Source organism: Nematostella vectensis, chromosome 9 (genome assembly GCF_932526225.1).
Source record: "Nematostella vectensis chromosome 9, jaNemVect1.1, whole genome shotgun sequence".
Lineage (NCBI taxonomy): Eukaryota > Metazoa > Cnidaria > Anthozoa > Actiniaria > Edwardsiidae > Nematostella > Nematostella vectensis.
The window spans coordinates 1553906-1565131 of NC_064042.1; positions in this window are offsets into that span (position 1 = coordinate 1553906).

The window sequence follows — 11226 nt, forward strand, 5'->3', positions numbered from 1 at the left end:
GGGAACTATTTCATTCAAATGAGTACGTGAATAAAGAGTTTACATTATTAGCATAAGAAATTAATTTTCTATAGTGGAATTTTCTGGTTCAGTAACTAGTCGTTTTAGGAAAAAAAAAAACCGAAGACTTGAACCCCCCTATTAAACCATTAAAATCTTATCTATACTAAAACCAAGTCGAAGGGAAGAACAATCGAATTGTGCTGTACCTCGCCTACAGGGTCAGAGACATTATTCTCGGATTTTAGAGTATTTTGATTTTAAGCAACCCTCAGAAAAAAAAACACATCACTATACTCAAATTATGCTTGTAACAAGCAATTATTGTCGACACATATATAATATCTTTGTGGACTTTTCCATTTCTAGTATATTTTTCTTTTTATTAAAGTGACAAAAGCCCCTCCCCCCTCCCCCCGACGTGGCCACCAATTTTTTTGACACAAACAATGGATTCCGTCGCGATTTTTGTACACTGGAGTTTCTTCGCTGTGTCGTTTCACACACACCACAAAGGGGCAAATTTCATCGTAGCCATATCAGGCTCGTACACAAGGGGGGGGGGGGGGGGGGTGCAGGGTCCTATAAAGGAATCATCAAATACTATGCTTTTTCCATATGATACCTATTGGCCCTTCGGCCAATCCTGGGTACGTGCCTCCATAAGAACTAAATACGAAGCACTTGGGAGCACCAAAATATTTGTATATAGAGAAAATCTAGGCATACGCCGTACACAAACAGGGCCATCTTCACAGAGATGAACTCTTCATCATCATGTTCGGCTGAGATGCCCTTTCATCGAAACCCTCAAACTTTCGGTCGGCCATCGCATTTGACGGATCCTGTAAGGGATCGCTACCTTGAGATTGTATATGTATCGGGTATAACGGGAAATTTAGGTTGATCCTCACTAGGACGCAAGCGCAAGCGTGCGCAAGCGTGCGCAAACGGAAGTGCAACAAGTGAGAATCGGTCAAACCACACCGGTAGACCAAGCTCTGCCGATGAGTAATTTGAACCGCCCGGCTCCGACCGATTCACCTCGATCACTTTCCCTATAGAAAAAAGTGATAGTGATAGAGGGAATTCTAAATTTCACCGAACATCGCTAGAACGGCCACAAATTCATCACGTTGGATTGAATTTATTACAATTTTATGTAAGAATACTAGCATAAAGTAAACAACAGTGACACCATATCAATGGTCAATGTGCCGGTCAGTTCAAATTACTCATTGACAGAGCTTGGGCTACCTGTGGTCAAACACAAGAAAGAAAATCAAGCAGTTGCGTTCTCTTGCGCTTCCGCTCGCGTTCTAGTGAGAATCGGAAAATTACGTGCGTTCCGCTTGCGTACAAGTGAGAACCAACCTATCACGGGAAATAACGACATTTAACACTTAATGCTCCATATAAGTGTGTAAGAAAAACAATCTTCCATTAGAGTCATAACCAAGCCGTAAACTCTGCGAGCCCATCCCCCCCCCCCCCCCCCCCCCCAACCCCCGTGTTGTTAAGGTCTTTGTATCGGGAAAAGTCAAACAATTCTTTAACCTACGGTTTCTTACGGAACTTACGTATAACTGTGCCGCAAAAAGAGGTAATCTCAGTAATGAGCCATAACACATTGTTTCATACAGGCTGTGACTAGGGATGTGTTAGTTAGCCACGCAGACGTACAGACGTGTAGCCAGTTGGCGAGAAAAGAGCGCAGCCATACATGTCATATGTCAAAAGATTTGGCGATTTTTCTTACAAACTAACACACGAAAAACCGCTTTTTGACGGCAAATGGTAAATGTATCCTACGCCTACCCCTGGCTGTATATACGTAGTTTAAATGTAACAACAGCCAAAGAATCATGTGCACCGGAAGGCACTCAGGCCCCACTCACTACACCACCAATTTTTACCTTTCTTAGGATCCTGAATTTTAAACCAATACACTGAAGCCTGCCCCACACACAGTGAACTGATACACCAAGAAACTGCACTGCTGCCTTTACTTAGGAGCCAGAGTAGATAGAAGCCAAAGTTATCAAAACACTGGGTGGTGGAGTCATTATATTCATACCCAATCGTGCCAGCGAATGCGCACATTCTTAGGCGCGTCTATCGCACACAGCATGCAAAATAGTGCAATAGTCACACAGCGTATCTAGCTTGGGAGGGGGTCCCCTTCAAAAGGCATTATGGTGGCTATAGACAAATTTAACCAGACCCCTCCCCCTCCAACACCAGCCCCGGATCTTCTTCAATCTGTGCGTGTGAAAGGGGTGTGATTTGGAGAGTAAACAGACTCGCAATCAAGTAAATGCTGCTATGATTGGATCCACAGGTTCTTTTGCGAGGCCCTTTGAGTCCTGGTAACACGTATACTTTGCTTTGTTTGAAAAGCAACAGCATCCATAGCCTGCGGACGCGGCACGAGGTTTTATACTTATTTTGGGACGGTTAGTTGATCACAAAGCCTCGGGTCCGATTTTCATGCGTTCCTAATTGTTCAATAGCGCGCCTATGGAATCTATGTGATTGCGCCGCGATTGTTGGTGGTTGACCCCGTCTGTCGAACCAAACATATAATGTATTGCCACCAAGAGCTTATACTGAGGAGCCAATTAGCAAAATATGATGCCCCGAGGGACCATGGAATTCAATGGTGGCGGGGAACATTTTGTTTACTTAATTGGTCAAATGGTAATAGGGTCTGAAAGGGGGGGGGGGAAGGGGTCGTACGGGCCTGCGTCGACACATACTAGGACCTGGTTCATAGCACTGGACGAGACAAAGAACTACACACTAAATTATGGGAAAAACGCATAGTCAACGATATCATTATAAACAAACGCATAAGAAAAGCCAGTTACACCTTTGTTATTGTTTTCATCGAATATTAAAATCTCGAGATAACCGCCTACTAAAAATTTCTAATCGGAAATAACCCAATGGTTTTCTCAAATCTGTCGATGGAAATTGATTTTTTCCCACATTTTTTTTTCTCGCATTTGCTATTTTACCAAATAGCGGCCGAGAGAGATTCTCTTTTAGGAGAACACCACAAAGTGAAAAACTAAAAATAAAGAACTGTAAAGTCTTAACAATTACATCATTATCATCATTAGGAATAGCAGTAGTAGTAATGTCAAAACAACAACGTAGCTACTAAAATAAAAGGCACGACAAAGGAATAAGTTGATCAGGCACATTTAACATGGCCGCGCACTCGGCAAAAAAATAATAAAAAAAAACAGCAAAAACAGGTGTGCAATACAAACAAAAATACACAAAAATTGCTACATAAAGGGAGTCAAACCCCTTTCGTGCAGAATGACGCCTAAAAAATTCGAAAACGACCTTTAATGTCGATTTTGTGGGCTCTTGCGCACTTTTTTTTAACTTTCTAACCTCCAACCTTTTACATCCGTTGTTAAAGACGCGCCTTCTGCCGCTTGGTGTATATTTCACATCACGTCTAGATGCGAGAACGGATGCGCGGGAAAAAACACACATTATTACCGGGCCCAGCAGAAATGCTGTGTTGTTTGCGCACTGCCATAATGAGCCTTTTAGGGAGGGGTGTGATATAGGCGGCGCAACAGCTGAACTATGGAGAGGGGAGATTTTGTCCAAAATTAATTGTTGTGGCGAAACTTATCACCATGTTCTACCATTTTACCCCAATACAGATTTTTTTGGATGGGGAAGGGGGGCAATGCCCTCCAAGATATAGAAGTAAACAAATAATTGCTGTTGACCTTTATGTGTCAGTTGTAAAAATTACGGTGATAGAAACAAGGCACGAGAAGGACAAGTATGTGAAGTGCAATAACTCTAACACAAAAATAATGCGGAGACATGATATCGAATCTCGACTCGCGCGACCCTTTAGGCATTTCAGCTAGACGTGACGTCACATTTAAGTGAACCAATTACAAGAGTTCCCCCGGTTCGGTAATGTCAGATTATTAAAGGAATGTCTAAAAGGCCATTTGGACTGTAATTATGTAAGTCATGCTATTATAACTAATAATTTATACACGTGAGCTGCGAACCCCGCAGTTGTCGCACATGTGGAGTCCGCTGAGCGCCTCCTATATACGCCTATCCGTGGGTGCTTTTCCTCTAGATTAAGTCTTCTTAGGCGTTGTAGGAACCTTGCTTAAGCGTTAAACGCGAAGAATGCGCTATTGGAGTTTTGCTATTAAAGCGCTAATAAAAAACTATGACCTCAGAATATTGCTTTTTTTCTTTACCCTATCTTTTTGGTTTTCAAAGTGCTGTTAGAATTTCATGGGCTGTGAGACTTGTTGTTTGACTACTTTTAACAAAAGTGCATTTAATCAGTAAGGAACGTTATACTTGAGTTTAGCCTTTTTTACTACACAAAGCACCCGTGACCCTACGACACTGGAAATTCATTCAAACAAAACAATAGCAAAATGATGCAAAAGATGTTTTACTAATGAGAAATAAGATCTTTTGAAGTTTTTCTGTGATTGAACTATGCAAAGAAGCCAGGCTAGCCCTGCACTTATCGCATCCTTTATTATTATGAGGGATATGAACGAGGGCATCTAAGAGAAGTTTCAAGGAGATTGCCTCCAAGTGACACAGACCCAAAGGCGCAATGAGCGTTAGGGATGACATAACCTGATTTTTTACAAGCGACAAGCGATTTTGCCAAGCGACAAAATTACAATATTTTCAGTGAGTTTACCTTTTAGAGAAGTCCAGGGTCCTTAGGGGTCGAGGGATATACACTGATGCTTCTCATAGGGCTTTTTTGCACTCAAGTAGTTCGATCCTAGTGGTCGCGCCGCAATAAGGCAATACCAGCATACATCTATGAGGCTCGAAATTTATAGTGCCCTCATTTTACTTGTTGGGGGTGGGGTGGGAATACCGACTTGAGTACCTAACGGGGAAGAGGTCAGGTAATGATATACCGTGCGTCAATGTGTACATCAGCGGTTACGTTTCGTATTGAAGATTAGGCCGGTTCATAGGTCAGTTTGAATAGTCTCTAGCAGCGGCTACTGGACAACTTTACTTCAAAGTGATGACTAACGCTTGTTAGTGCCGAATAAACTATTTATTCCTACTTCAACTGCCTGTATTTGGTTTCGCTCCTCCAGCGAGCTCTGTCCCTACGCGCTTAAAGGCTTTCAAACGAGGCGCTATGTAACCGCCGCCTGACTCGACCCCAAGCCGCGAAGACATCACTTTGGAGTAAAGCTATCCTATAGCCCGTGGGCAAATATTGCGGCGAGTTTTGACTGCAGGCAGGCTTTAAAGTGGGACAGAGGTCTGGGGCCGAGGTCTGGGGCTGAGGTCCACCCCTACCGTACCCAAGGAACTCCTGCAGGAGGGATGGGGGGGGGGGGGGGGGGGGAGGGTCCATCCATCGCGATCGACGACTTTGGCTGGTTTCTGTCAAAAAACACCAAAAACCATTAGTATTAACAATGGGGGTGGGAGGGGGTGGAAGGGGGTGTCGGATGCCTGAGTTGTGGAGACACGGGCAATACTCTTATGCGTGAGCGATTTCATTTCTCATAAGCTCTTCGTCTTGCGGTGTCCCACAACCAACCTGCCGTCACGTGGTATCTAAAAATAGACGGAACAGTCGAGCTTAGTAAGCCGATCTGGAATAGCCGATCTTAAGAGTTGCCTGAAAAACGAAGAGGCCGGGCGCTTCGCCCGATATAACGGCTTTTCCGGGAGCTTTTCTGGGGCGCTAGCCGAAGTCTGTTTCGCAGGCTGAGATAAGTTGTACATTTTGTCACCTCACTTGCCACATACCTCCACGCTTACTTCATTCCCCTCAGCAACACTGAATAGATATACCCTCGACCATGCTATTTTTTTATATTACACTCTATACTAAACTAAACCGCTCAATCCTTTCGAGCCGCGACACGGATAAAAAAAAGAAAAACGAAAGAAAGAAAGCTTTGCTAGCAGGGCACCCTAAGATATCGGATACCAGGAAACCTAATAAGGGGCGGAAGGATGATAATCCGTCGAAATAAAAAGCGGATCAGAACAAATATAATCCAAATCCGCTGAAGTAAAAAGCAAATTTGTCGAAATAAAAAGCGGATCAGAACAAATAAAATCCAAATCCGCCGAAGTAAAAAGTAAATCTGTCGAAATAAAAAGCAAATCTGAAGAAATAAAATCAAAATCACTCGAAGTAAAAAGCAAATCCAAAATCCGTTGAAATAAAATCCAAATAGGATAAAATAAAAACGGCGGGTGGCCTTCCTGGGCTTCCGTAGTCAGTTGTTGTGCAAACTTTTGAGACTGGTTTTTTGACGCAAGTCATTTTCAGTATTTCCTATGGGGGGGGGGGGTGGGGTGGAGGTCTTCTGCGCAGCTGTCATTAGTGTCAGTCTCGAAGAGGTGCGCAGTCATCGTATGGAAAAATGATAAAGTTTGACAATCCGTGAGAACGCAGTTTTTCTTACGCTTGAGCGATTCCCACTCGTCATGAGCTCGTCGGATTGCGCCTTAGCGAGGCCCACTGGAGTGACGACAACCGGCATGTGCCATATCAGTGCGGAAATGAGCGCCGATATCCCGCCGCGTCAAGTAACGTTCTAAGAGAACGAAAAACTAGCTAGATGACTATTTTTGTAAATATTCTAAACATGCATGAAGGGGGATCCAGGGGTTGCGGGGTTTTAGATGAGTACCATGGGTTTGCTTTTGAGATTGCGTGCGTCGTTATTGCGAATAGGTAGGGTATCCTAATATAGTAGTATTTGTACAGCGTAAAATACCATTGCGAGATGCATTCATCCCTCGCTGCAATTTAATAACATGACTACATAATGACTGGAGATCATTTGCAGTTTTTTTTCTCACATGACATGAGAGTCGGTGTGGCTCGCCTCCGATCATCCCGACATACGCCTTAAATAAGAAGGTACGAAGACTTGTCATGTGACGTCACTTGACACGTGTCACTTGTCATGTGATGTCACGTGACATTAAAGAACATAGTCCTCACGACAAGCACTGATGTCTACTGAGGAGACAATCACTTTGTTGTTTCTTAAGATTTCGCTCACACGAAATCAAAATTTAGTACGACAGACCAAGACGGGCAACGTAGGCAGCGCGATCCGTATTTAAGACATCAGAAGCGAAGGCCTTACCATTGAATAACAGAGATGAGTTGGGAGAGATAAGTTGGGAGGCGGGACGAGACTAACAGATATGAGTTGCGGGTAGGGGTGGGAGGGGACGAAAATGGTAGAGAGGGGGGGGGGGGTACTCCAAGGGCAGTAGGGTTGACACTTCTCTTACCTGTTGATGTTCCATTTCCACTATCCATTCCAATTACTTGCACATTTGGCACGGGTCACTCGGGCGAACACTACCGCAGCCTTCCATCTATGTACCCTTATCCCAAACATACAAAACACATCGGGTAGCCATATATCGGGTAGCCACATATCGGGTAGCCACACATCAGTAGCCATGTATCGGGTAACTACATATCGGGTAGCCATATATCGGGTAGTCACATGTAGGGTAGCCAACTATATCGGGTAGCCATATATCGGGTAGTCACATGTAGGGTAGCCAACTATATCAGGTAGCCATACATCGGTAGCCATGTAATATCGTGTAGCCATCTATCGGGTAGCCACATATCGGGTAGTCATCTATAGGATAGCCATATATCAGGTAGCCATGTAATAACGGGTAGCCAAATCGGGTAGCCATATATCGGGAAGTCATGCAATATCGGGTAGTCATATCGGGTACCCATATATCGGGTAGCCATATAGGGTAGCCAAATATCGGTTAGACATCCCAGAAGGCTCAAACAAGGTCGTGTTAAGGCGTGCTTGACAAACAGCGGGAAAAAACACCCCAAACCGCCCCTGGGTGCGACCAAACCAGTCCAGATCCCATCGGGCGCGACAAGCGTCGCGGCATCATTCATACACCTTCACCCGCTACCAGCTCTCCTACTGTGCAATATCTACAAATGAAGCTTGACAGTCTTTTCCCTTACGGCACTCCTTTTATCAATGGGGATCTGACTGAGAGCTTGCTCGGCCGAGACATGAATAGGAAGGTTTATCCATTCAATAATATACCTTACGGTTAGCGACGGCGTGGTGTGGTAGCTTAGGGGGAGAGAGGGGTTCAATTAAATGCCTTACGGTTAGCGACGGCGTGGTGTTGGTGGCTTGGGGGGAGGGGGTGTTCAATTAAATACCTTACAGTTAGCAACGGCGTGGTTTGGTGGCTCAGGGGGGGTGGGGGGTGCGCTCCTGTGGAAACTTTCCTGGGACAGATGGATAGTAAACAGAAAACGCAACTTTGAAAGCCAATAAATAGTTCTTTGGACTCACCCAACTCGATGGGTTCGATTGGTCTAGTCTGATTCGTTAGCGAGTGGGTTTAGCAAGCTAGAATGAATTATCTGTTACAAATTAATCGATTAATCGGAGACATCGAAATCCCTGGCACAACTCAGTGTGAAACGCAGGCTAACTAGCATAATCGCACAAGGCACTCACTGAGCTATACGAACTGTATGAAATACTGTTGTTAAAAAATCTCGACAACCACAATTCTCAACAAAATAGAATCTTGCGTCAAGTCAAAATTAGAATTTAAGACTCCCCCCCCCCCTCCCCGTATTGATCACGTCAAAAACACTATATCGATCCAATACAGGCCAAACCACCTTTATATAAAATTCCGCAGAATTCATCATTGAATAAATCACAATGAGAGAATGACATAAATTATTTTGGTATCACATGCGAGTTCTGGCTTAGTAATGCTGGCGCTGCTTGAAACCCATATTGGGAGGCGCTGATGGGCTTTGGCAAACGTTTAGCCTCATGAAAACAAAGTCCAAAATCAGCCAGCAAGACAAAGAAAATATTGGTGAACTACTTCAAACAGCCCCAGCATCAAAGAACCAGCATTGCTAGCTAACAGCTTTCGAGACGCTATCGCTGTTTGCTTACTACGACGACAGAAAACAATGGAAAATACGAAATGTAGACATGAAATAAATTCTGATTTAAACAAAACCTCCCTTTATTTTACGTCATAAATTAAACGGGTTCAACGTTCCGTTGCCATGGAAGCGGCAATGTAAAGAAACTAATTTGTATCACTAGATGTGTACCACTAGATATATAACACAACTAAATAGACACTCCGCTCCCTGAATCAAAAGATACGAGTTACTCTGTATAGGGTGGTAATACTTTAATCTCCTTACTTAACCCTAAAACATAGAAATATAGTTTTATAACGTGTAATATATAATATGACGATTCTTAAAAAATAAAATGGCTTTTTGTCGGGTGAAGCGCGCTCCCTGGGCCCTCAAGCAACGCGCCAGTACTTAGTCCAAACCCAAGGAAAATCGACATTATTTCGGGAGTCAAGGTTAGTACGTGAAAGACAACAGTCATGCGGAAGGTAAAGTTATCGAGGCGATTCCACTGTTCTCTGATTCTGAGATTTTTCTTAAAACAAAACAATAAGTCACAAAGGCTACATCAATAAGAGTTGTTGGATGTAAGCTCTGTCTTATGTTAAGGGCACGCTCGGCAAGTCCCTTGGGGTAAAATGATCAAGTCCACATGTTGTTTTACGTTTTTTTTATCGCGATAACAAAGATCTTGAATGGCTCGGGCTTCAGTGTTAGTTTTCAAGAATGTATTATCAAAGGTGAGGGCAAAAACATATCACTTTCAGGAGCGGATGGCCAAAAACATAGGTAACAAGATTACAACTAGTTACAACTATAATGGCGACTACAGAAAACAAAAGCCAGGCATGTGCTAAGGTTATAACTAGTTGCAAGTTGAAAAAAAATACACGTGTAACGAGGCACTAGTATTGTCGGATCCAAACGCTTTTCTTACCATATGGTAACTCCGTTATTTTAGCCTTCAGGGCTCGGGGGAAAAAAACAACTAAATCAAACAGGAAATAAAATGATGGATTAATCGCATGCTCGGAGACTAGCGGTCTCTTACCTTGGGGAGGTTCTTCAGGGTAAAAGTGAAAGGGATGCTCGTCGGGAAATTCGAAAAATACGGCTAAAAATACCTGCACACCAAAAATTGCTACCCTAAAATCTACCCCAGAAGCCCTAAATAATACCTTTCTAAGAGAAAAATCTATTTTTTTCTCGGTTACCCCCTAAAAAATACCCAATTTTGACCCCTAAAAATACGACGAGCATCCCTATCAGTTCGACATGGGAAGAACCCCCTATCCCCCCCGGGTCTCGAACGTTAATGAATTGCTATTCACTACCAGGGAATCTCGAGAGCGACATTCCACAGACAATAGCAAGGCTGTGTACTAAACTTTCTTATGGAGTACCCATAAGCTTATGACTAGAGGGTATTTTTCTCCAAATTCCAATAAACCGACGAACAAAACCTAGAAGTTATGATGGTTAAAATCTGATGGAAGTTGGCAAAAAGGAATGGTATTTGAAGGTGATTGAAGTTGTTGAGGGACGGGAAAGGCCTAATGTACGTGAGGTCAAATGAGTTAAAAGCTTCGCGAGATAACGACGCCCTGAGCTAGAGTTATTAGAATTTTAATAGTAAAACCTTGTGTTTGAGGGTGGCATACTAGAATATTTTGACATTGGATTACAGTCACAGCGATGTGGGAAATATATTTCTTGATTCAATGTATCGCCAAAGGGGTCCCAAAAAAACCTTTCGGATCCCACATATTAGTGGATCGTGCATTCCATGTTTTTCAGAAGCGATTGAAAGTAAATTCTATCTATGTTAATATATAGAGCAATACCAGCAAGTTTATAGTTTTCTTGAATTCGTTTGAGTCTTTTTTGCCTTCTTTGACCAATAAAAAAAAACACCAAAAAATAAAAACAATCTTAAGCAAACATTTCAAGGCCTGGCGACAGAATGAAGCTTGGGTGTGAAATTTCAGTGAAAGATGGCATAGAAATATCCTCTAGATCTTCGTTCGTAGAAATATCATCCCTAGATCTTATTGTTTAGTCACGTAATTGGTGATATAATTCCAATCTTCCAAAATTCCGACTAAGTTCTTTTGTTGTGTGAGTAATAACCCGTTAGACACATGATTTCAATTAAGAGTCAAATCCCCTGAAGGCGATTGTTTTGTAAAATAAGTTGTATAAAAGCTTATACATCAACAAAATAATTTTAAAATAAGATAATAGGA